This window comes from Centroberyx gerrardi, chromosome 21 (assembly GCF_048128805.1).
Source record: "Centroberyx gerrardi isolate f3 chromosome 21, fCenGer3.hap1.cur.20231027, whole genome shotgun sequence".
Lineage (NCBI taxonomy): Eukaryota > Metazoa > Chordata > Actinopteri > Beryciformes > Berycidae > Centroberyx > Centroberyx gerrardi.
This window is the reverse complement of record NC_136017.1, coordinates 3,654,049-3,675,359: the sequence shown is the minus strand read 5'-3', so window position 1 is coordinate 3,675,359 and position 21,311 is coordinate 3,654,049. Positions and strand designations below refer to the sequence as shown.

The 21,311-nt window shown below is 42.2% G+C and overlaps 1 protein-coding gene across 1 annotated transcript in view; it reads left to right on the top strand.

The window, feature by feature from the left end:
• The first annotated feature begins 12,108 nt into the window (after positions 1 to 12,108).
• Positions 12,109 to 21,311, top strand: part of LOC139920556 (beta-galactoside alpha-2,6-sialyltransferase 2-like) — a 43,924-nt gene continuing 34,721 nt past the window's right edge. The window contains exons 1-2 of the mRNA XM_071910583.2: positions 12,109 to 12,228; positions 14,502 to 14,610. The gene's annotated coding sequence lies outside the window, so the exon portion shown is untranslated. The remainder of the gene's footprint in view (positions 12,229 to 14,501; positions 14,611 to 21,311) is intronic.

Genomic DNA, 21,311 nt, shown 5'->3' with positions numbered 1-21,311 from the left:
CCTGTATGTCTCAAAACCTTTAAACGTTGGCAGTGCATCTACTTCCAGTATTCTCCCCTTCTGCAGAGAAACTGATGACTGATAAAGAGGAAGATTGAGAAAGCGATTACATCACCGTCCGTCAAGTCGACTCACATGACCCGACACGTTAGGAGCGGCAGGGAAGCATCTCATCATAACTGGAATGAGGCTTCACTCCGAGTGAGTCACACAACCTAAACAGAACGGCAGAATAACGCACAGTCGTGTTTGCCTCAGTCCCATTTCGCTGATTCATCTCGCTGAGTCATCTCGCTGAGTCATCTTCGTTGCCAAACCCTCGAGCGGAAAACTGTGCCGGTTGATCAATTAAATGATTAATCATAGGGGGGGGGTGGAGGCAGCGGAAAAAAAAACATAAAATCCTCTCAAATTTGGCCAAACAACAAAGGAGCGCTCTACCTTTGAGGCTGAATTTTCCTCGGATCGTTTTGTCTCGCAGCTCCTTCACGCCGCCGTCAGAGAAATCCTCCAACCTTTATTTAACCAGGCGGGTTGACGAAGGCTGCTGCAGGGGGTCTTCGGCCTCGGAGCGGCCCGGTTCAGCCGCAGTCCGGCACGGCGGTCGGGGGCTTAAGTGCCTTGATCCAGGAAACTTTGATGGTAGTTGTTGTTGGAGGGGATTTTTAGGGATTAACATGCACAGCAGGCCCACACACACAACCTGCAGTGAAGCACAATTTACACACTACACTCTTATCTGTACCTCACTGCAAAAACTGACAAATTTGTTCAGTTATTTTCTCTTGTATCCAGACATATCAGGCTTATTTTAGGATTTTTAGCAGATCATTTTACCAGTTTCAACAAATTTGACTTTTTTTCAGGAGAATGTAACTTTTTTCAGGACATTTACTTGGTAAAAGTGAAATTGTCTTGATTTTGTCCATTATTTTATGATGATTTCTTGAAAGAAGAAGTCATATTGGCATGTATCAAGTGAAATTTATTAAAACCAGCAAGATTATCTGCCAGTGCAGTGAGATAATTTGACAAAAAACATCACAAAATAAGCTTGATAGTTAAAATCACTTGACAGCTTGTAATTTTTTGCAGTGCAGTTTTCAATTCAAAAGTCCCATGAGGAAGGAGAAGAGTCTCCTGTCCCATGCGATGCCTCAGCATGACGCAACTTGTTTTCGGACTTGTTTTTCGCCCCGGGGTGCGGGTCACGGCGCGTCGGCCCGATCCCCGACGCTCAGTCATTCCCATTACATAAACAAATACAGTAGCGCTCGCGCTCTTGCCTCCGTGTCAGCGGGACGCGGGCTCGCCCCGCCGACTTCAGGAATCCCATTTGCATGTTTCACACTCGGCGAGAGGCTGAGTCGGGGCGACGCTCGGCTCGGCTCCCCTCTCCTCTCCTGCACGGATCTCATTAGAGTCGCCGAAGTGCTCCGCGATTACATGTGTGCCGAATAAGAAATGAGCGCTGTAGGGCCTTTCTGCCCGTCTTTCTCGGTGCACACAACTCCCACGTCCTTTGAAATGCTGTTTTTTTTTTCCTTCTTCTTTGAATCCATCTATTGAAATTTGTATGAGCTGCTTTGCATTCATCTGAGTGCGGCAAGGTGCAAGGAGAAGAGCGTCTGTCAGTGTCGCTCCGCGTCTGAGCTTTTTCATCATCCTCTCCTGCGCAGTAACATTGTCGATTACGGTTTAATTTATCCCAAATTGCCGCCATTTTAGAGCTGCCGTCGCAGGGAGCTGACACTCTTGTGACACTTTTCGAATGTAAACAAATTTGTGAGACGAGGCAGACTTTTCATTGCGCTGGAGTTTGCTGTTGCAATCCCTACGGCTGCGTTCCCCTACATGCCACGCTGCACACAGTGATAAATATATTATACAGTCTACTATATGTCCTGAGGTTTGTAGACATGCTCACTGACTCAGAAACAGAATACCTGACTCACATGGTAACATAAGTACATGCATCAATATTTTATTTGTTTTTCCATTTTCATGCCAAAATATTACAAGTATTCAGTGTTTTCCCACAGAACTGTGCTCTTGTCAGGGTGGAAAAGCCTCTGAAGCAGCATTTAGAGCATCATGGGATACTAAAACTCTCCACTGAAACCCAGAATAATGAAATTGTTTTAGTGTCAGCAGCTCTTTAAAGCGTGGTGCTGCCTTTAAATAAAGAATTAATGTCCCCAAAAAACATTATTGAATGATTAAAAGGATAAATAAGAGACAAAGAACATGAAGAAACTAAAATGTCATATGTTTTGCAGGCTGTTTTCCTGTAGCTGGAGGAGGAACTCATATCAGAGGTGGACAAATCTAACTGATATCTGATATTTAATAAAACGACAATATATATCAGTCTGATCCTTGTACATACTGTAGGTGACAGTGCAGTAGTGCAATGCAACAACTTCCCATGTGATAGTAGTGCTAAGTAGGATGGAAATGCATTGAAAAGGTTCATGTGGAGCATGGACAGAGCTCCTGAGGCTAAAATGGAAAAGGGAAAAAAAACAAAGCTTGATTCATGAGTTTTTTTACCGGACAGCAGCACTAGATCTGAGATAAGATTCCCCCGACTAGTTTGTCCTGATCCAGGTTCAGATAACTTCAATCCAAGTCCTCTAATCTTTACACTTAAGCGGTGTGAGAAAACACCTGAAAACTCCCTGACAGGTTAATATTGGGCAGACAAGAGATTAAACATTTATAAGGTTTTTAGTTTAATTTCCCTTTAGTCGCACATATAAATGATAAAACACAGGAGGAAGAGAGAACAAAAACATGAACCAGGTAAAGAAACACCAAGAGGCTTTTAAAAACATTTCACATCAGATAAAAAAAGGAGAAATGAGGCTGACAGCTGAGACCACAACTGAATTGGACAGCAGCTCTCTCTATTGAATACATTTTATTCTCATGTATCATTTAAAAACAGTGATATTTGAGAGAATGTCATCATCTGTGTTTCTAAAATACTGAGCAACAAACATCAGGTAACTTTTTTTTTTTTCCCCCCCGCTGCCAAAACGGATATAACAGCGTTTTGGAGAGAAACCTTTCAATTATTCCTCGTTGAATGCGGCATTCAAAGCATATCGAGAAGAAAGTGCGTTATTGATCGAACTCGGGTCTCAAATCCCCTCTTTTTTTTTTTTTTTCAACGAGCTTAACTTCAAGCTCCATCTCATTTCTCAGCGGGACCCCGGTTCGGCTCGCGGAGGATGAATTCGCTCTCCTTCATCCAATATGGATGCACCTACGCCTGTATTGTCAGAATGCATTTACGAGCCGCACTCCGAAAAGTCAGGAGATTACAATTTCATAAGGTTTGCTCCGAGGAAACGAAAGCAGATGGGAGATTGATCCGTATAGCGCTGTTATCTGCAGCGACACAAAAGGCATAACATATATCCTCCTGCTCGCTCTGTTTACCGCCGGGTTCCTGCGCTCTGTATAAGCTCAATTTCTATGGTAATATTCAGAATATTCTGTTGGCTCGTGTCTACGGGGATTTCTGCGATATGAAACATGCATACGAACAGCTCCTCCTGAATATGACCGTCCCTGGGCGATTCACTTTTAGCCGGAAATACTGCGCGCATGTAAATCCAACGACAAGCTGCGTTCGTTTCCCTGACCCTGAAGTTGCCCGAACCTGTTCCTCGGTAATGGAGACCCGTCTGTCGCCCCTTTCTGTCAAGGGCAAACGGAGCCTCAAAAGTTCCCTAACCCTCAAATTCCTCTAAATGCGTTGCTGTCAGCGTTGCGTCTCTGTGATGCTCTCGCTGCTTGAAAGAAGAGCAGAGGGGAAAAGTTCGGTGCCACATTCATCAATATGCAGAAGTAGAGCTTTTATGGTTTTTTCACCATGTGCACAAATGTAAATAAAAACTGAGCTGAAGCAAACTAAAAAAAAACCTCAAACTACAGACAGACAATAATACAGTACATCACAGTTATCTGCTTTTTGGAGCGTATAGGACTTTTTTTTATTGAACACCATAGCCCATGTGGATTGATTTTAGGACTTCACGCCAGAAAACATACCAGAAAAGATGAACTTCAGTGAACTATATGAGGATGAATGCACGCCACAGAGGATTGAACCTTTGCGAACTTTGAACTTTAGAATTTGGACTTTTGAGCTTCCATCAGACGCAATGCAACACCAACGCAACACCAACGCAACACCAATGAAATGCCAATGCAACACTGCCACAACACCAATCCACTGCAGTGCTAATGCGACGCCAACGTAATGTCAATGTACCACAATGTTAATGCAGCGGTGACACCAACACAACGCCGACACAGCGTCACTGCGATGCCAAAACACCTTCACTGCAACAGTGGAGCAGCTTTCATTCATTTCAGTGGAAGTCCCTCCCTGGCTGGTGGCTGTATTGGAGCTCGGGGCTAAGAGTGACGAGTCCAAACCACATATGTTCCCCCTGTGGCGAAGGTTTGAATCCCATCTGAGCGTCCTCTGCTGCCTCTCCCCCTCCACTTGCCCGCTGCCTAAACAAAGATTAAAGACACTAAACATGAGTGGACTGCCCATTGAAAATGTTCCATTAGAGGAAAATGTCTGGGGAGAAAGTGCAAGGACACATGCACTGATACATGTTCTCTCTCTCTGTCTCTCTCTCTCACACACACACACACACACACACAGAGGTACAAACAAAGGGAAACGCGCACTCACACACACTCACATAGACACAGGCACACACCTAGAGACACAGTCATACACACACGCAAGGACAGACACGCACAAACACACACAAAGGCACAAACTGGTACACATGGAGGCACACACACAAACACAGGAACTTAGAAGTGTACACACACACACACACACACACTCACAATAGGATCAAGCACACAAGCATGAAAGGTGAATATAGCTGATAGCTGTGGCTTCTCATCAGGATGCTGCTCTCGTGGCTGAAGTTGTACTGGGGAATAAAAGCCTGTTTTACAATGGATGAAATGGAACAAGATTTTGTTGCTGAAGCGCTCGCTCGCTCTTTGTGGGTTACAGTTGCCAATTACTGCCAGGGATAACAGTTTGAGCAGTTACAGGACATTTTCACACCTCTTCTCCTGTGGTAAACAGTGATGTCGTGGTAAATGAAAAGGTGGGTAAACATGCTCTGCAAGTCGGTGATCATCATAAGGCGCCAAAACCGCCAATATAAACAACGAAACTAGAGAAAAGAAATCCATTAGTTACTGTAATACCTTTTTCTAGGCAGCTTCGCGCTTGAATTTCGGAAAAGTTTGAAGGACTTCACTACCCAGAAATCACGTAATGTAACGTCACTCCTTGGATGTGAATTCTTCTTCTTCTTACTTCTTCTCTTTTGCTTTCTTGATGCGTTTGATGTGATATCTAACGACAAACAAAAAATGCAGAGGATGGAGGAGAGATAAAGATCCTGGAAGTTTACCTGCCAGACGAGGAAGCACCAGATGGCGACTTGACCGATGAGAACGAATGGAAATCCCCGAGATTCATTGCGAGAACGACGCATCATTTTTCCAAACATCACTAGAGCCGGTAGAAACAGCTGTGAAAATGAACAGATGTGTGTGTTTTAATTGATAGCGCGACGTCAAGCACACAGTCCATCTCTAACTGTGAAGATGCTTCTTTGTTCTGGCTTTGATTGAGAAGTTTGTTTTTCTCCGAGACGACTTGGGAAGAATCAAACTCGGCATTCTTGGATTTGATATTTCTCTGCATGGAGCTCTTTAGGAGACAGTCTTGCAGTTCATTCTTAAATTTCAATTCTTTACTTACTGCGTGGAGAAGATTTCCCGGCAGTGTCCATACCCGACACCGGAATTTAATTTGGACAAACAGGGGCGAATCTTCGGCGTCTCAATTAGCGGGAATGTGACGCTCTGCTCTGTTGCAGCCCAAATTTGAGATTTAAACTGATAAGACGGGAGTATTTTCTTGCATGGAAATCGTGCCTAGTGCAGCTCTAATAGAACTTCAGATCAGTTTGATACTACTTACCATGATGTGCACCGTGAATGTAGGTCAGAAAGATTTATGCCAGCCCTTTAAAATGTGGGTAAACTCTATTCCGCAGATAAAAAGGTGGGTAAAATGAGTTTAAGTGGGTTTACCCTCCATTCCATCCCTACTGTAGACACACACACACACACACACACACACACACACACACACACACACTGCTTTTCTTTCTTTTCCACACATACTCTGTTTTGCACACATACAGTATACACACACACACACACACACATACACACATGCATGCACACGCTATTTTTGCTTTATCTCTCACACACACACATACATACTTTATCTCTTCTGCACCCACATACTGTACAAACACACACACACACAAACACACACACACACACACACAGACACACACTGTGGTTTTCTTCTCACACGCACATGCACTGTACTCCCTCTCTCACATGCACGCACACACACACACACACACACACACACACATGCTCACACACACACCTCCATCATTACCAAAGTTGTCATGGCAACAACCTAGTTCCGGCTGGCATGGGGCTTGTGTGCTGGCACTTTGAGAGGGATTGAACCAAACAAAGCGTTGGGGCACTGCCCAGGGACTGTGCCACATCAAATAGCCCACTGTTACCCCGAGGGGCCAGCAACAGCTAATTATAAAGCAGGCTTTGGCCTCAGAGCATCCCGAAAAAACGCTGTCAAATCGTAAATTGAATTAGCGGGGCGTTGCAGCTCGCTATACGGCGGCTGCGAGCGTCGACGTATGGTTTTCCGTTGACGAGGAAAACCTCTGCTGAACCGTGGCGATGCCTGTGGAGAAAAGTCTAAAGATGAGGTTGATGTGATGGACAGCTGCGGCTGTGGCTTTGTGTGTGTGTGTGTGTGTGTGTGTGTGTGTGTTCTTGTGTTTCTATACTTGTGAGGACCAAATGAGGAAGATCCTTCACTTCTTTGAGGGGCGAGTTTAGGATTAGAATTAGAAATTAGAATTAGTATTATTAGGTTTAGGCCAGGTTCAAGGTTGAGGTGAATATTAGTTTATATTTGAGCCATTTATTCTCTTTTAAGACTCGGGTTAACTCAAGATTAGAATTCGGTTTATTTTAGGGTAAAGGTTAAAGTTAATGTTAGTTTAGGATTAGGACTTGGGTTTAGGGTTAAAACTAGAATTAGGATGAGGTGGAATGAGCGTAGTCAGCAGATGGTCCTCACAAAGATAGTAATACAAATGTAGGTGTGAGTGTGTGTAGCATAACACATGCAATGTGGTGCTTTTATGCTTTCATCCAACGCCTTACAGTACCATGCAATGTGTGTGTGTGTGTTTATATGTGTGAGAAAGGGAAAAAAAAGAGAGAGGAGGAGGTGAGAGGACACACACACACACACACACACACACACTCAAAATACACACACAAACACTCCATCTAATCCACTTCCCATTCCTTCCTAATGCAACATGACCAAACACAGTCCCACCGAGGAACGGGAAGGCTTTCAGGAGCGGCCGGTTCAAACTAGTTCCCCCGCTGTACCTGCTGTTGAAGGAAATGATGTTATCGTCATAATCAATGCATAATCTATACTTAATCGATATAATCAAGGAGAATATATTAACACATCCCTTTGATCAAGACAGCACATGTACATGTACTATGCACAGTGAGGAGAGAGTAGAGAGAAAGAGGCCTTTGATACCAGCTCATGCCAGTTAGCTTCTCACAAACAAATAAAATTAATGGGATTGTTATTGTCAGAAAGAGAGGTTATATTCAAATATTGTACGCAGAGAGCACTCTGATCAGAGACAGTATGATACAGGAATTAGGGAGGAAGACGTCAGAAGTAGCTGGATTGACGCACTGACCACATTCAAACAGTTAGAGATCAATTAGACCAATTAGAGAGCCATAATAGGTAAAGTTTAGGAATAGACTATCCCTATAGGTGGAAGCATGGTATGAAGGGGGGTTAGAAGGTAGAAAGGAACATGAAGATGAGAAGTCTTGGTCAGACCCTTCACATATCAGTTGTTATATGAAGAATAAAGCCAAAGAAAAAGAATCAGAGTCTGTCTCATTCACTCAGTGTTCAGCTCCTCGAACCTGAAGTGGAAGTTGAAGAAGAAGAAAATCCACTACAACACTGCCGCGTGTCCAAAAACTGTTTCACTAACAAAGACCACGCCACTATGAGATGTATTTAGATGGTTTATTGAGGGGAAAGAGCTCGGGTCGAGAATGGAGGGATGAAACAAGGGACGAGGGTGGAGGGATGAATCAGGGGTCGAGATGAAGGGGGGGTCGAATGAGTCGGGGTCGATGGTTAGCTCGAGGAACCAGGGAATTGAGACTCAGGGTGGGGGCCTTGGCTCCATCATATCCCCCCTGTGGGTCCTGTACTGAGAGAGAGGAGCAAGGGGTTGGGGGGGGGAGGGAGGGATGAGAGAACTGAGACATACAAGAGAGGGAAAAGGTCATGGTTAGGTGCCTTTAAATAGGGTGGAGCAGGAAATTGAATGTGTGCTTGAGGCGTGGCCTTGTTCCCGAACTTTAGTTATAATAATAATAATAACTTCATTTTGGGAAACGCAGAGAAACTCCTCTGATCTGCGTTCAGATAAGCAGCAGCTGCGAGTGTTTTGGAAACACGACGCACGTGTCGCTGTCGTCCCAAACGGCTTTTCGGAAAATGTTTCAATGGCAGTCGCCTCTCTTAACGTCGGCTGCACAGCAGACCTGATGTCATGGGGTGAACAGTTCGCCTCCATTCATTGTTCTTGAGGAGCGAGAAACACGTGCAGGGCATGATGGGATAGGCGGCGATGCGAACCGGGCCTTCGATATCGACGAGAAAAGTTTAAAAAGTTTAATATCATGCAAATGAGCACAACGGTCACGGCACAAGACCTAAACAGACGGGGCAAAAATGTGGCTCTTAAATTCTCCCAGTCATTAATCTTTTGTTGCTATTTCCACTTCGTCTTTGAATGGAACACGGAAGAAAGAATTATTATGATTGAAAGATTAAGACTGAAAGCCTCCAGTGAGAAAAAAAAAGTAAACTCCTGAGCTGTATACACAAAGTCCAAGGCTCTCTAAATCCAGTAAGGAGGGAAGAGACTAAAAGCTTAACATTTAAAAGACCTTGATTGTCATGGATTAGAGCCAGTGCAATTCGACCATAAGGTCTTCATCATCAAATTTCTTGCCCTGATGAAGACCTGAGGGTCGAAACGCATTGGCTCTAAGCCTGATTGGCCAGGAAATAATTGTAAAAATGTGTTGATTCTAGACCTCCTTGATTCTTGTGCTTTTGTAAAGTGGATAACTTGATTCTAGGTTTCTTGTTTTTCCAGTAGAATTTCACTGTTATTGGGTCTAGAGATTTAAACCAGATGGGGGAGTGGTTGTGCTGGAATCATTGAAAATAATCTTAACAGCTGCTATTAGCTGCTATGGTGCCAGTAGATAAAGGGATGGATGGCCTTTGGGTGGTAAGATTGTGGATTTGGACCAGATTTTGGAAAAGGCGTTGAATAGTTTGATAGCTTCTTGTAGTGAGATTTGTGGATTTTGTAAATAGAATAACACATCATCTGCATAGAGGCGTTGGTGGTTTGTATTCCTTTAAAGTGATTATTCTGGCATATTGCGACTGCAAAGGATCCAATGAAATGGCTGCTAAGGGTTCGATGAAGAAGAGTACCATAGAAATGACTTGTATTACAGCAGCGTATATATGTTCCACTAAACCCTCCTTCCCCTCCTCGTGCCCTTGGTTTTTCTCTCCTGGTTACTAAGGTGACGGGGCAGCTCTGCTTCACGTGTCCCAGAATAAAAATATACTAAAATTATTTATATATAGGTATGCATTTATCTTAACCTTTGTTTATAAGGGAAAGTTTGCTGAGCGTACATGCAAGTTTCAGAAATTCGGAAACTAAAATATACTTCCAGAACATGGAAAATTGAAAACTGAAAATGTTATTGTTTAAAGTTGTACCTACCTTCATATTTATTTATTCACTCGTACTTTGCACTTGATGACTTTTTGCCTGTCCTTATGCTGTAAAGCACTTTGCAGCATTTGTTTTGCAAAGTGCTATACAAATGAAGCTTGTTGTTGTTGTTTAACCTTAAAATTTGCTCCAGTGGCAGCCAGTAGAAGACTGTGGTTGTACTGGTGTGCTCCCAGTTGCATGTCTGTGAGTTTGAATCAGAGTATTGTGTAAATAGAGAATGCATGCTCAGCAAATCCTTCCTGGATAAATGAAGGAATAAAAAAAACAAAACAAATGGCAGGCATCAGACAGCAGGACGAGCCCTTAAAGGTTTTTGGCAGCAGTTCAGGGGAAAGGAGCGCTGCCCTGACAGGCTTTTATAATCATAAAGACAAATGTGCAAACTCTGTTACAAGGGACTATTGACAGAAATCCCCTTTGGCCTGAAATGACTTGCAGTTGTTGTCATTCAAAACCAGCATCAAGTGTGAAGAGAAGAGACTCGTTCCAAATATCAGATCTCCGCCCTGTGACACCTAATCTGACAAAATAATGACTGGCACGAAACTCACCAGTGAATATTGTTTAAGTTGTTAGCTGTCATGACCCGTGTGCTTTCAAAATATTAATATTTTATAGGAGGTTTTGAGTGATGAGTCAACTTTTTTCCCAAAATGGATATGATATTCTATTTTTGAACGAAACCCTTGATTTGTATCACTGTTCAGGACTAAGTATGTCCATAAAAATGAAAGGAAAACCTAATAAAACTCTTTTTACATGCTTGATGACACCACATGCAAAAATATGCTATAATTCAGAATATGTTTATAAATAGGTTTCAAAAGTGTCCAAAAATGTGTTTGCACATGATATTCATTAAAATATATGAGCTTGAATGGCCAAAATATATTTGGGATATACTTACAGATATAGAGAGTGTTTCTAACAGTGCGGGAGAAAATGTATTTCCAGTGTATAAAATATATGAATGTAAACATCACATTTTTTTCTACTTGCACAATACATTTTTGCCCAGTTTTTTGTACATTTTGAAACAAATCTTTAAACCTATTCACCATACTTATAAGTGAGATGTTTTTTGTTGTGTTTTTTTTCCAGTAGAGGATGGATTTCAGTTAAGCCTCTAGTCCATAAACTCCGTTAAAATCTTTCCACCTCGACACTGGAAATTATGTGTGGGGCAATGAGGCACACAGCCCAGGATAATTTCATTTTCCTTCAGTTTTCAGTTTCATTCATGTTGGCCCTTGTTCCCTTAATTACACTTCTGGCAGCTTCAGCATCACGGAAAAGAACCATAGTAATCCTATAATACATTTTAGAAAGATACTACACAAATATCACAGCAAAACTTTAAGCTATAAACTCCTGCAGCTCCAAAACATAATCACAGAAAATCTTATGATAACACCATAGGAGATAAAAAAAATAAAAATAAAGGTCACTGTAAACTCACTATTGAGTCTCACAGTTACACTATAACTCATTCTAGGAATATTATAGTGATAATATAGGAGGTAAAAAGTACCATAGGGTCCATACCATCAGGTCACTCTAAACTAAATTATGAGACCCACAGACACTATATATCACTGCAACAATATTATAGGAGTATTTTAGAAACACCATAGGAGATTAAAAAAAAAAAATACAATAAAGTACCATAATAAACTCATGATAAACTCCCTATTGAGTCCCATAGACACACTGTAAATCACTATAGGAATATTATACGATACACGGAGATAAAAAAAATACCATAAAGCACCCTAAGGTCACTATAAACTCCATATTAAGCCCCATAGACACACTGTAAATCACTATAGGAATATTATAGGAATACCCTAGCCGATAAAAATTCAATAGAAACTCAATATTGAGTCCCATAAACACACTGTAAATCTCTATAGGAATATTACGGGAATCCTATAGTGATTTTAGTTACACCCCGCCCACCACACACACACACGCTCAGCCTCAGTTAATACAGCGGGGTCCGTGCTGGTGAATGGCAGTATGCTCTCCACTCTCTCCGGTGACCGTTGCGCGTACTTGGAAGATGTAACCAAAACTGAAAGACGTTTCGCCTCAATGTTTCCACCTCCGCCGGTCCGCCCGGAGTCATGTCGAGCCGTATGCGGGGATACATCAGGTAAACCAGGTAAGAAAACCAGCCGGACCGCTGGGCTGCATGCATGTCGGGACTGGAACAACCCGTGATTTCAAACGGAGAGGACGGACGCACCACGCCGTTACTTAAATGCGTTCAAAAGTGCGCGTAATCCGCCAATTTAGCACCAAAAATGCGCCTTTTCTTCCATTCAGCACCCAGTTCCCGCTCCAATCCGGTTTTTACACGGATCAGAAATAGTTTTTTTTTTTTTGCAGCACGCCGGAATGCTTTGGAGGCTTTGCAATGCAAGGCAGCGTGAATGGAGAGATGGGGTTTCCGTATCCTGCAGGGATTTAAGTGGATGCCAGTGCACTGCGTAGGATGATGATGATGAAGAAGATGATGATGATGAATGTGTGTGTAGGGAACTATATGCAACCCTTGCATAAGCCCTATAATATTAGTATTGGGATTTATAGTGTGTCTGTGGTGCTCAGTAGTGAGTTTATAGTGACCTTATGGTACTTTATGCTATTTTTATGTCCAATTATATCACTATTATATTCCTATAGTGACTCATAGTCATTCTGTAGTGTTCAATAGTGAGTTTATAGTGACCTATAGTATTTTTCATTTCCTATGGTATCCCTATAATATTCCTATTGGGACCTATAGTGTGTTTATGGTGCACAATAGTGAGTTTATGATGACTTTTTTGTAGTTTATGGTATTTTTATAGTGACCATACCCTATTTTATAGTATGTTTTTATGTCCTGTGGTATTATTATGATATTCCTACAATATTCCTATGGTTATTGTTCTGTGGTATCTGTACAGTTATCTTCTAAAATTGACTCAAGGATGACTGCATTTGATTTCCATAAAGGCAATCATGCATGCATTGTGATTTGAACTGGCAGCGGTCCATATTTGTTTGAATAGCACACACGCAGTAAGCAAACATGAGGAGAATACACATCTGCTGCAGGTACGGATATGGTCAGCAGTGTTGACTCTGGAAAAGGCTGGAAAATCACACAGATCAAACTGATATTCCTGTAGGGACCAACTGTGGTGCTAAATAGTGACTTTATAGGGACTTTACTGTGTTGTCTCTCCTATGGTATCACTATAATATTCCTGTAATATTTCTGTAGTGGTTTATAGTGTCTCAATGGGACACAATATTGACTTTATAGTGACTTTTATTGTACTTTTTGGTATTTGTAGCTCTTTTGGTATCACTATAATATTCCTGTAGTGACTTACAGTGTGTCTACGAGACTCAATAATGAGTTTCTAATGACTTTATTGTACTTTATTGTAGGCAAAGGCACAAACTGTGTGCTACAAACACTGTGGGTTTGGGCCACAATCTTTGTTGCATGTCTCTCTCTCTCTGTCTCTCTCTCTCTCTCTCGCTCTCTCTCTCTCTCTCTCTCTCTCTCTCTCTCTCTCTCTCTGCTGCCTGGTTTCGTGTCACTGTCCATTATTCAGTGTTCATTAGGAAGAAATGCTATAAAACAAGTAGAAAAACACTTAATAATAATAATATTTCTTATAGGGTTTCATCATGTTATGTACTGTTTCTCACTGTGTTGCTGCCGCAGCGATGACTGAACTTCCTTGCGAGATAAAGCATCTATCTATCTATCTATTTATCTATCTATCTATCTATCTATCTATCTATCTATCAGCTTCAAAAACTTGGGAATGGCTGAAAATATGTTGTGATGAAATATGCCAACAGGAACCAATTGTTTACCAATTTAATCAATTTAACGCCTGTATACAGAGTTAATCTGAGGTGTCGGTCTGAATCTCTCATCATCACTCTTATATGTGACATGGAGCGATATGTTTCATGTGTGAAATATTACACAACCTCTCCCATCTCAGTTTTAGCACTAGAAAGGCCGAGCTCTATAGTGAGTTGACGGCTATTTTGAATTTTACAATTGAAATATCTCAGGTTTCAAAATAGACCCACTTTCTGAACAAACCATTGTTGTAAAACATTCAAAACCATGCAAAGAAATACCAGTTATAACTATATTAAACACCTTAAATGATCTATTTCTCTTAAATCTCCCAAACCCACTGGCATTCCCAGGAGCATTGATTATTTTAACTCCAACTTTCCCATGTTTTTTGAAACTTTCAGCGCTGCCTGCCTCTTTCTGTTTACCCCGACTTTGTGCCAGCCGTGAAAGAAAGGAAAGAAAGGACAAAAAAAAAAAAAAAAAGCTGTCAGGAGATGCCATTTTGTTGAGCCAGGCTTTACACACAGGCCCTGAGAATACACTGTTTTCCTCCCCAGAAAGTTAACCAAGAGAGTCGGAGTGGGTGCCAACTTGGAACCGGAGAAAAGAGTTTGTCCCGTTGCTTGAATGTTGCCTGGATACCTGAGAATGACCAGAACCGCAGAGGTGAACACACACCGCCTGCAAATTAGCCGATCCTCATTAACATGCACGTTTTATGTTGTCGGCATTCACCTGACAGGCAATTTACAGCACATTCACACAGTATTTTACATTTTGCCCGTTTCTGGGGGGCCTTTAGCTGACACTCTTATCTTGAGCGGCTTGTGAGAGAAACAGCAGATAGAGCTTCAGTTCTTTGATCAGCAGCGTTACAAAACAATCAACACTGAGGAGGTCAAGGGTCAGAGACAGTGAGAGAAACACAAGAAAAGGAATAAAATGAGAGCAAAGGAAAACGATAAATGGCATTTTTTTGAGGGATTTACAGTCATGGAAATTGATTCTCCGCTTCAGAGATCCTCAAAATGTTCCTGTCATTCGATCTGAGAGGATTTATGTTGTTGGATATGAAGTGAAAAGTGAAACCTTTGATCAGTGAACATGCCCAGACGTTCCTGCGTAGCCCCCCCGGTGACCTTTGCCTACTGTACTAGCCACTTTGGCCGGCAACCAACCATTGTTTGGACGGTGAGATACAGTATGTCTGTGAAACTCTTAATATTGGGCAACAATATGTGCACAAGGGATTCCAGCGGTATGGGCTTTTGCCATACGGATATGCTTCCACTGAAGCGGCTGATCGCTGATATTTTGTGCCAATATTCAATTATTGCCCAGGAAATTCCAATAAATGACAACAAATATTCAGTGTTTCCCCACAGAGTTTTCTTCTCATCAAGGGTGGAAAAGCCTCTGAAGCAGCATTTAGACCATGATGGGACACTAAAACTCTCCACTGAAACCCAGACTGATGAAATCCTTTTAATGTCAGCAGCTCTTTAAAGCACACCCACCTATTCAATGGCAGGAGAAACTCTGGGAGACATTACCTCCATCATATCAGAGGTGGAAGACACTGATTGGCCGATATCCATGGCCAATATCGGCCCAATACTGTATATTGGCAAACCGATATTCTGGTCTAACCTTAATGTGCACATCAATAAATTTGTCGGACCATTGTATCTACATTAAACAAGCCGCAGATTTGATTAGTGGACGTGTAAAAGATTGAAAACTTTTACAAGAGGCATCACTCTATAATTGCAGAGTTCCAAAATTAGATCTACACCTCTTGGAAAAACACAAATATAAAAATGAAAGTCAGCACAATATGAATAGAAATGATCATGCTTTTGGAAGGATAGAAAGTAACTTAAGTCCTCGGTTGACAGGATGGATAACGCTTTTAGATTCAATGATTTATTGCCTTGTCAACAAAGTTGATAGGAATTTGCCTCAGTGCAACACTCAAGACGATAGACCATACACAAAATACACAAAATACACAGAATACATAAAAAACAACCTAATGAAGATAGATAAAAATAGATAAAATGTTAAAACAACCAAAATCCTAAAAGAGAATAAAAACCAGACAGACTGGATCCTCTAGAGACAACAAACTTCTGCTAATGACTTTCCTCCTAAATGTGGAATAAATCTGGAGTAAAACTCTCCAGTCCCTGTTCACCAGTCCTCTGGATTTAGGGGTCAAAGGTCACGGCGGTCCTTGTTAGTCGACTCCTGGCACGTGTAAAACGGCTCTCTGATCTCCCGCCTGTTGTCACTCAGACTCGAATTTTGGGAACGAGAGGAGAGGCAAGAGAGTTGTCCGCCGAGATTTAGCCCGAGTCAAAGATATCAGATTAGCCTGATTACCTTTAGAGCCGGTTTTAACAGAGCGGGGAGACTCCAATGTGTTTGTCAAGTCTCATTTATTGACGTAGTTCCTCCAACAAAGACGTTCGCCGCAAAGTGCTTCATAGAGAAACAAAGAGAGGACAAATTTGAAGATACTGAGTTTGTGTTTGTGTGTGTGTGTATTTCTGCGCTGGTTTGTATATCAAAGAAACAGGATTAAGTTTCATGTCTGTCCTCATCCCGTTGAGGCTGTTACAGACCGTGGCATCGACGTCTGTCAGGATTTGCAGGTGACGCGGGGAGAAGTTTGATCTAAAACCATATGATTTAGATCGGGTTTCCCCCCCGTTTTCATTGCCAGCGTCTCCCTGGGGATGAATAAAGCCTCTCCCTGTCTGTAGCTGTCATCTGTTTGTCTGTCTACAGGATCTGTATCCGTTATCATCCCTTATCTATCTGTCTGTTTAGCCTGGCTGTCTTCGTACACTGCAGCTGTGTTTGCCGACTGAAACGTATCACGGTGCCACGCGTCACATTTTAACACCAATCAGATCATCACCAGATTAGCTTTGAGACATTAGTATCATTAAACAAACAAGACCACTGTCAGCCTCTATCAGCCTCTACTCTGCATCCTCCATAGTTTCTCCTTCACCTGGTGGATCTGGAGGGAAATCTGCTGGATCGCTTTACGGCACAAAACAGGAAGAGGTTCTGTTCTTCCAGAGCAAACGGAGCTAAAGCTGAAAGAGTTTCTGGCAGCAGATGGTGGAAGGAGGGAAAGGGACGATGGAGAAATCACTTCCAACATGTTGATCCTCTTCAGGGAGGGGGGGGGGGGGGGGGCAGGAAGCAACGGGGCTTATGGGAAATGTAGTCTTAATGTGGAGAAACACTAGAACTAACAATACTACTGGAGTGAGATAGAGGAGAACAATTGTCTCCACTATGGACTCATTGGTTTACAGTCATTAAACCAAGATATCACAATTAATTTGACAATGTGATATTGATATTTTAAAAGGCTTCACATCACATCTTTAAAGTTTTTAATCTGTAATTGCTGAAACACTGTTGGGCCTTTTCTGGCTCTAGCTATCAACTGATTCATTGGATTGAAGACATTTCTATTGATTGAAGACATTTCTCGCTCTCAAATCGATTGAATGAGCCGTTGATAGTGGGTCTGACAGTAAGTGATAGCTAAACATCAGTTCAACATCATGTTCTTTATAACTGTAAAAGGCTTGTGTATGTCCTTACCCAGCATGCACTTCAGAGACAGCGACATGTAGAAAGTTGCCAAGTTCAACATCAACCCAAATGAGCACAAAAATTCCAGAATATATTACGGCATGGTAAAAAAATAATGTAAAAACAGCTTTGGAAACCGTTTTGAACTGATATCAGAAAAATATTTAGGCCCTGATTTCACAAAGCGATGCAGGCAGCAGCTGTGGGCGACTCCGGGCGTCGTCTCAGCTTTCATTTTGGTCCTGTGTTTACACTGGTCTTCATCTATTCAACATCAAAACATTTGCTGTGTTGTGTCCGTCAACACTGGAACAGACCAGACTGGAATCGTCGGGATGGGTTTGGGAGAGATGGTTAAAAGCCATTTTATTTTATTTTATGTGCAAGTCAAACTGTTGAGAAATCTAGATGAAGAAATGGAAATCAAGATTGAGACGGACTTTCTGATCCTCAAGGGGAAAGTGGGACATTGCAGCAGGAAAGGATAGAATACAGGTAAAAATACAATAAATTACAAAGAATGAAGGAGATGCTACATCTTCATCTAACTTGAACTGTGCTACAATTTTCTATCCGAATATGAAGTGTAATTTCCAGGCATACAAACTCACTGAAACAATACTGTTTGCCGTTGCTGTTTTTATACTGGATGTTTCTAAAGGCTTGACAGATTTTTTTTTTTTTACTGTGTTTTGATCCGGGGCGGGATGTTCTGCTAAGGTGTCAGGTTTGGCAGAATGAGAGGCAGCACTTTAGATGGAGAGGTGCGACACACGGGGCTTAATGTGACAGACTTTCCCCCCGGGTAGCGCGCTAGCTTTGTCACATCTAATTTGTTGTTCTGCGAAAACTCATCGCAAGTAAATGAAGTGCAAATGATTTCACTTGACCCCGCTTCCTCAGATTGTCGCCACCCGTGGATGCTGGATTAAACTGTTCACACAGAGTCTAACACAGGGACCACAACACGGCGATTTACACACACAAACATCCATCCAGCACTGTAGAAATCCCCCATCTGTACTGTATTAATGCTGCAAACATTTCTCAAATGTTATACCACAGAACCAAATTAGGGTTTTGCAAAAGAAAACCAATTTGCCCGACCAACCGTCTAGTTTCTAAATCATTCTACGTGACTTTCGACAGCTGAAAAGTCAGATTTTATAATTTTTCAAAACAGTTCCTCTGCAGGATGGAGCCAAAGTGCAGCAGCAGTTCAGTCGGTATGAGTCAGTAGAAAAACTGGGACTTTAAAAGAAGCTACACCTGTAAATGAAGAACTATGCAAGTTTTAAAGTCGTTGTGAAGTCAGTCAAAAGTGGTTTGGGGTAACTGCTTGTTCACACTGCAAAAACTTGGTCGCTATTATTCACCGCTTTTGTATTGCCTTTCGTAACATTGCTTTGTTTTGAGTTACCATGAGTTAACAAGTTAGCAAGCGCTAATAAGTTAGCATTAATCAAAAATAAACAGCAAAAACTCAATAAAATGACTTCAGAGCTTACCATCGACCGCCAGCGATGGATGCAGCCGTTCTCCGAGCATCGTCTTTGAGACGTTTATCCCCTCGCCTTTCAAATAAAAGTTGTAGAGAACTGGGACGCTTTGAATAGCTGCTATCAACTTTTCATCCATTTTGCACTTGCCAGGTGGAACTATTGTTCATGAAATAAAAACGGTAGGGAAACAAGAAAGCGCAGAAATCTGATCCAGCCGTGGCCGACTTTTCTCAGCTGTACAGCAAACAAATGGACTTCCAGTTACATGTCGATTGTGTTGCTTGCAGTGTGAGCGTGGGATTACTGTCGAGGAGCCGCTGAGCAAGGCATTTAACCCCCGGTTGCTCCTGCAGAGGTGCGTTAAAAAAGACCTTCCCTGACAAAATAAAGGTTAACATGTAATTTTAGTGTATTCTTATTATGGGACACGTGAAGCAGAGCTGCCCCGTCACCTTATAGGAACAGGGGAGAGAAAAACCAAGGGCACGAGGAGGGAAAGGAAGGTTTTAGTGGGACGTACGCTGCTGTAATACAAGTCATTTCTATGGTACGCTCAGCTGTAAATGACCATTTAACGTATGAGGGAGGAGAGGAGAAGTGACAGTGCCTGCAGGCGGATGTCAGAGACGGAGGACGGGGGGGGCTGTCAGCAGAAAGACGATACTGGGAATATCAGTCCGGCTCGCTGCAGCCGTCCACATGAGACTGTCTGTCACAGTGTCTCGCTGAGAGATTGTGTGTATTCACTAATGTGTGTGTGTGAGAGAGAGAGAGGGAGAGAGAGCGACTGCACGACTCTATTCACTAACAAATTGCACATGTAGTTTCCTATTTATACTCCTCAGTAGTAATAACGATAATAATAAGTGTGTGTGTGTACATGCCATACCACTGAGACTGTGTGCATTATACAGTAAGTGTTTATATTGTTGGCTAAGAATGTATGTATTATTCATTGTGTGTGTGTGTGTGGGGGGGGGGTCTATAGGCTACATTAAAGGTACAATATGCATCTTTTTACCTTGAGGCAGCAAAGGGCATTGCAAGTCCCGCCCTCCTCCCCCTTATTTGGCCAGGCAACACCTGTCACTCACCTTGATGAACTCGGTGGGGTAATCTAACACCGTTAGCTTAGCGTAAAAACTGCGCTAAACTAGCTAAACTGGCTAAACTGGCTAAACTGGCATTGCTTCTCGGCCCTTTTCGTCTCCTTTCAGGTGGAGCCAGTGTGGAAAAATAATGCCGATGTTCACCATGTTTTTGGGTCTTATCTGCTGCATGTTTAGCGTCACTGTTCTTTCTCTTCTTCTTTCCACCATTGTTGTTGTAGCTGTGACTTCCCTTCGTTGCCACAGCCAGCTCAGATCACAGTTTCAGTTCAACAAACATTTCTCGGAGGCAGAGCAGCTCTGGAGGCAGAAATAATCAGATTTTTCAGGTGATATTAGACTGAAGCCGAGTGAAACAGCAAGGAGTAAGAGAAGAAGAAGCTAATATTATGAAGCCTAGCACTCTGCTACTAACTGAAATACAATCTATCCATACTAAGTTATCTAGGTTAGCTAGTTAGCCTAGTTGACCTTCCATGTGTTCAAACTAGCCAAATAGCCTATAGCTATCTAGGTAAGCTAGTTAGCTAGCTGCTGACCTTCAACATCATGAATGCCGTGGTAAAAGGAAAATGTAATGAAACTGCTATTGTTATTGTTTATTTATATTTTGACCTTCTTTGCCATTTAAGTTTGCCAGTTAGCTAACTTGCGCTCCAAAAAACTGTGCTTCTTTGGCTCCGCCCACTGAGGTTTAACTCAGTTTAAATCAGATTATTTCTGCCTCCAGAGCAGCTCTGCTTCTGAGAAATGTTTGCAGAACTAAAACCTAAATCTGTGCGCCCATATGACACGCCCACAGCAAATGGTATACTGCCCAAAAGCACAATGGGAGGATTTAGGCCCGAACACACAATATATCCTATTTACTTGATGTTATTTTAATGTGGAAAAACAGTTGCATATTGCAGTTTTAAGAATGTGTGTACACATCATTCATTAACAAAGTGGGTGTGCACACTCATTTTGGTCACTGAAAGAGTCAGTGTGTGTGTGTGTGTGTGTGTGTGTGTGTGTGTGAGATGGTGCCAAACTGCCAGGCACCAAACCATGCTGTGGCCTGTTGTGAGAGCAGCTGGTGTTTGGAGAGAGTGCCAGTGGCCAAAAAAGGCCAAAAAAACTGAAGATGTTCACT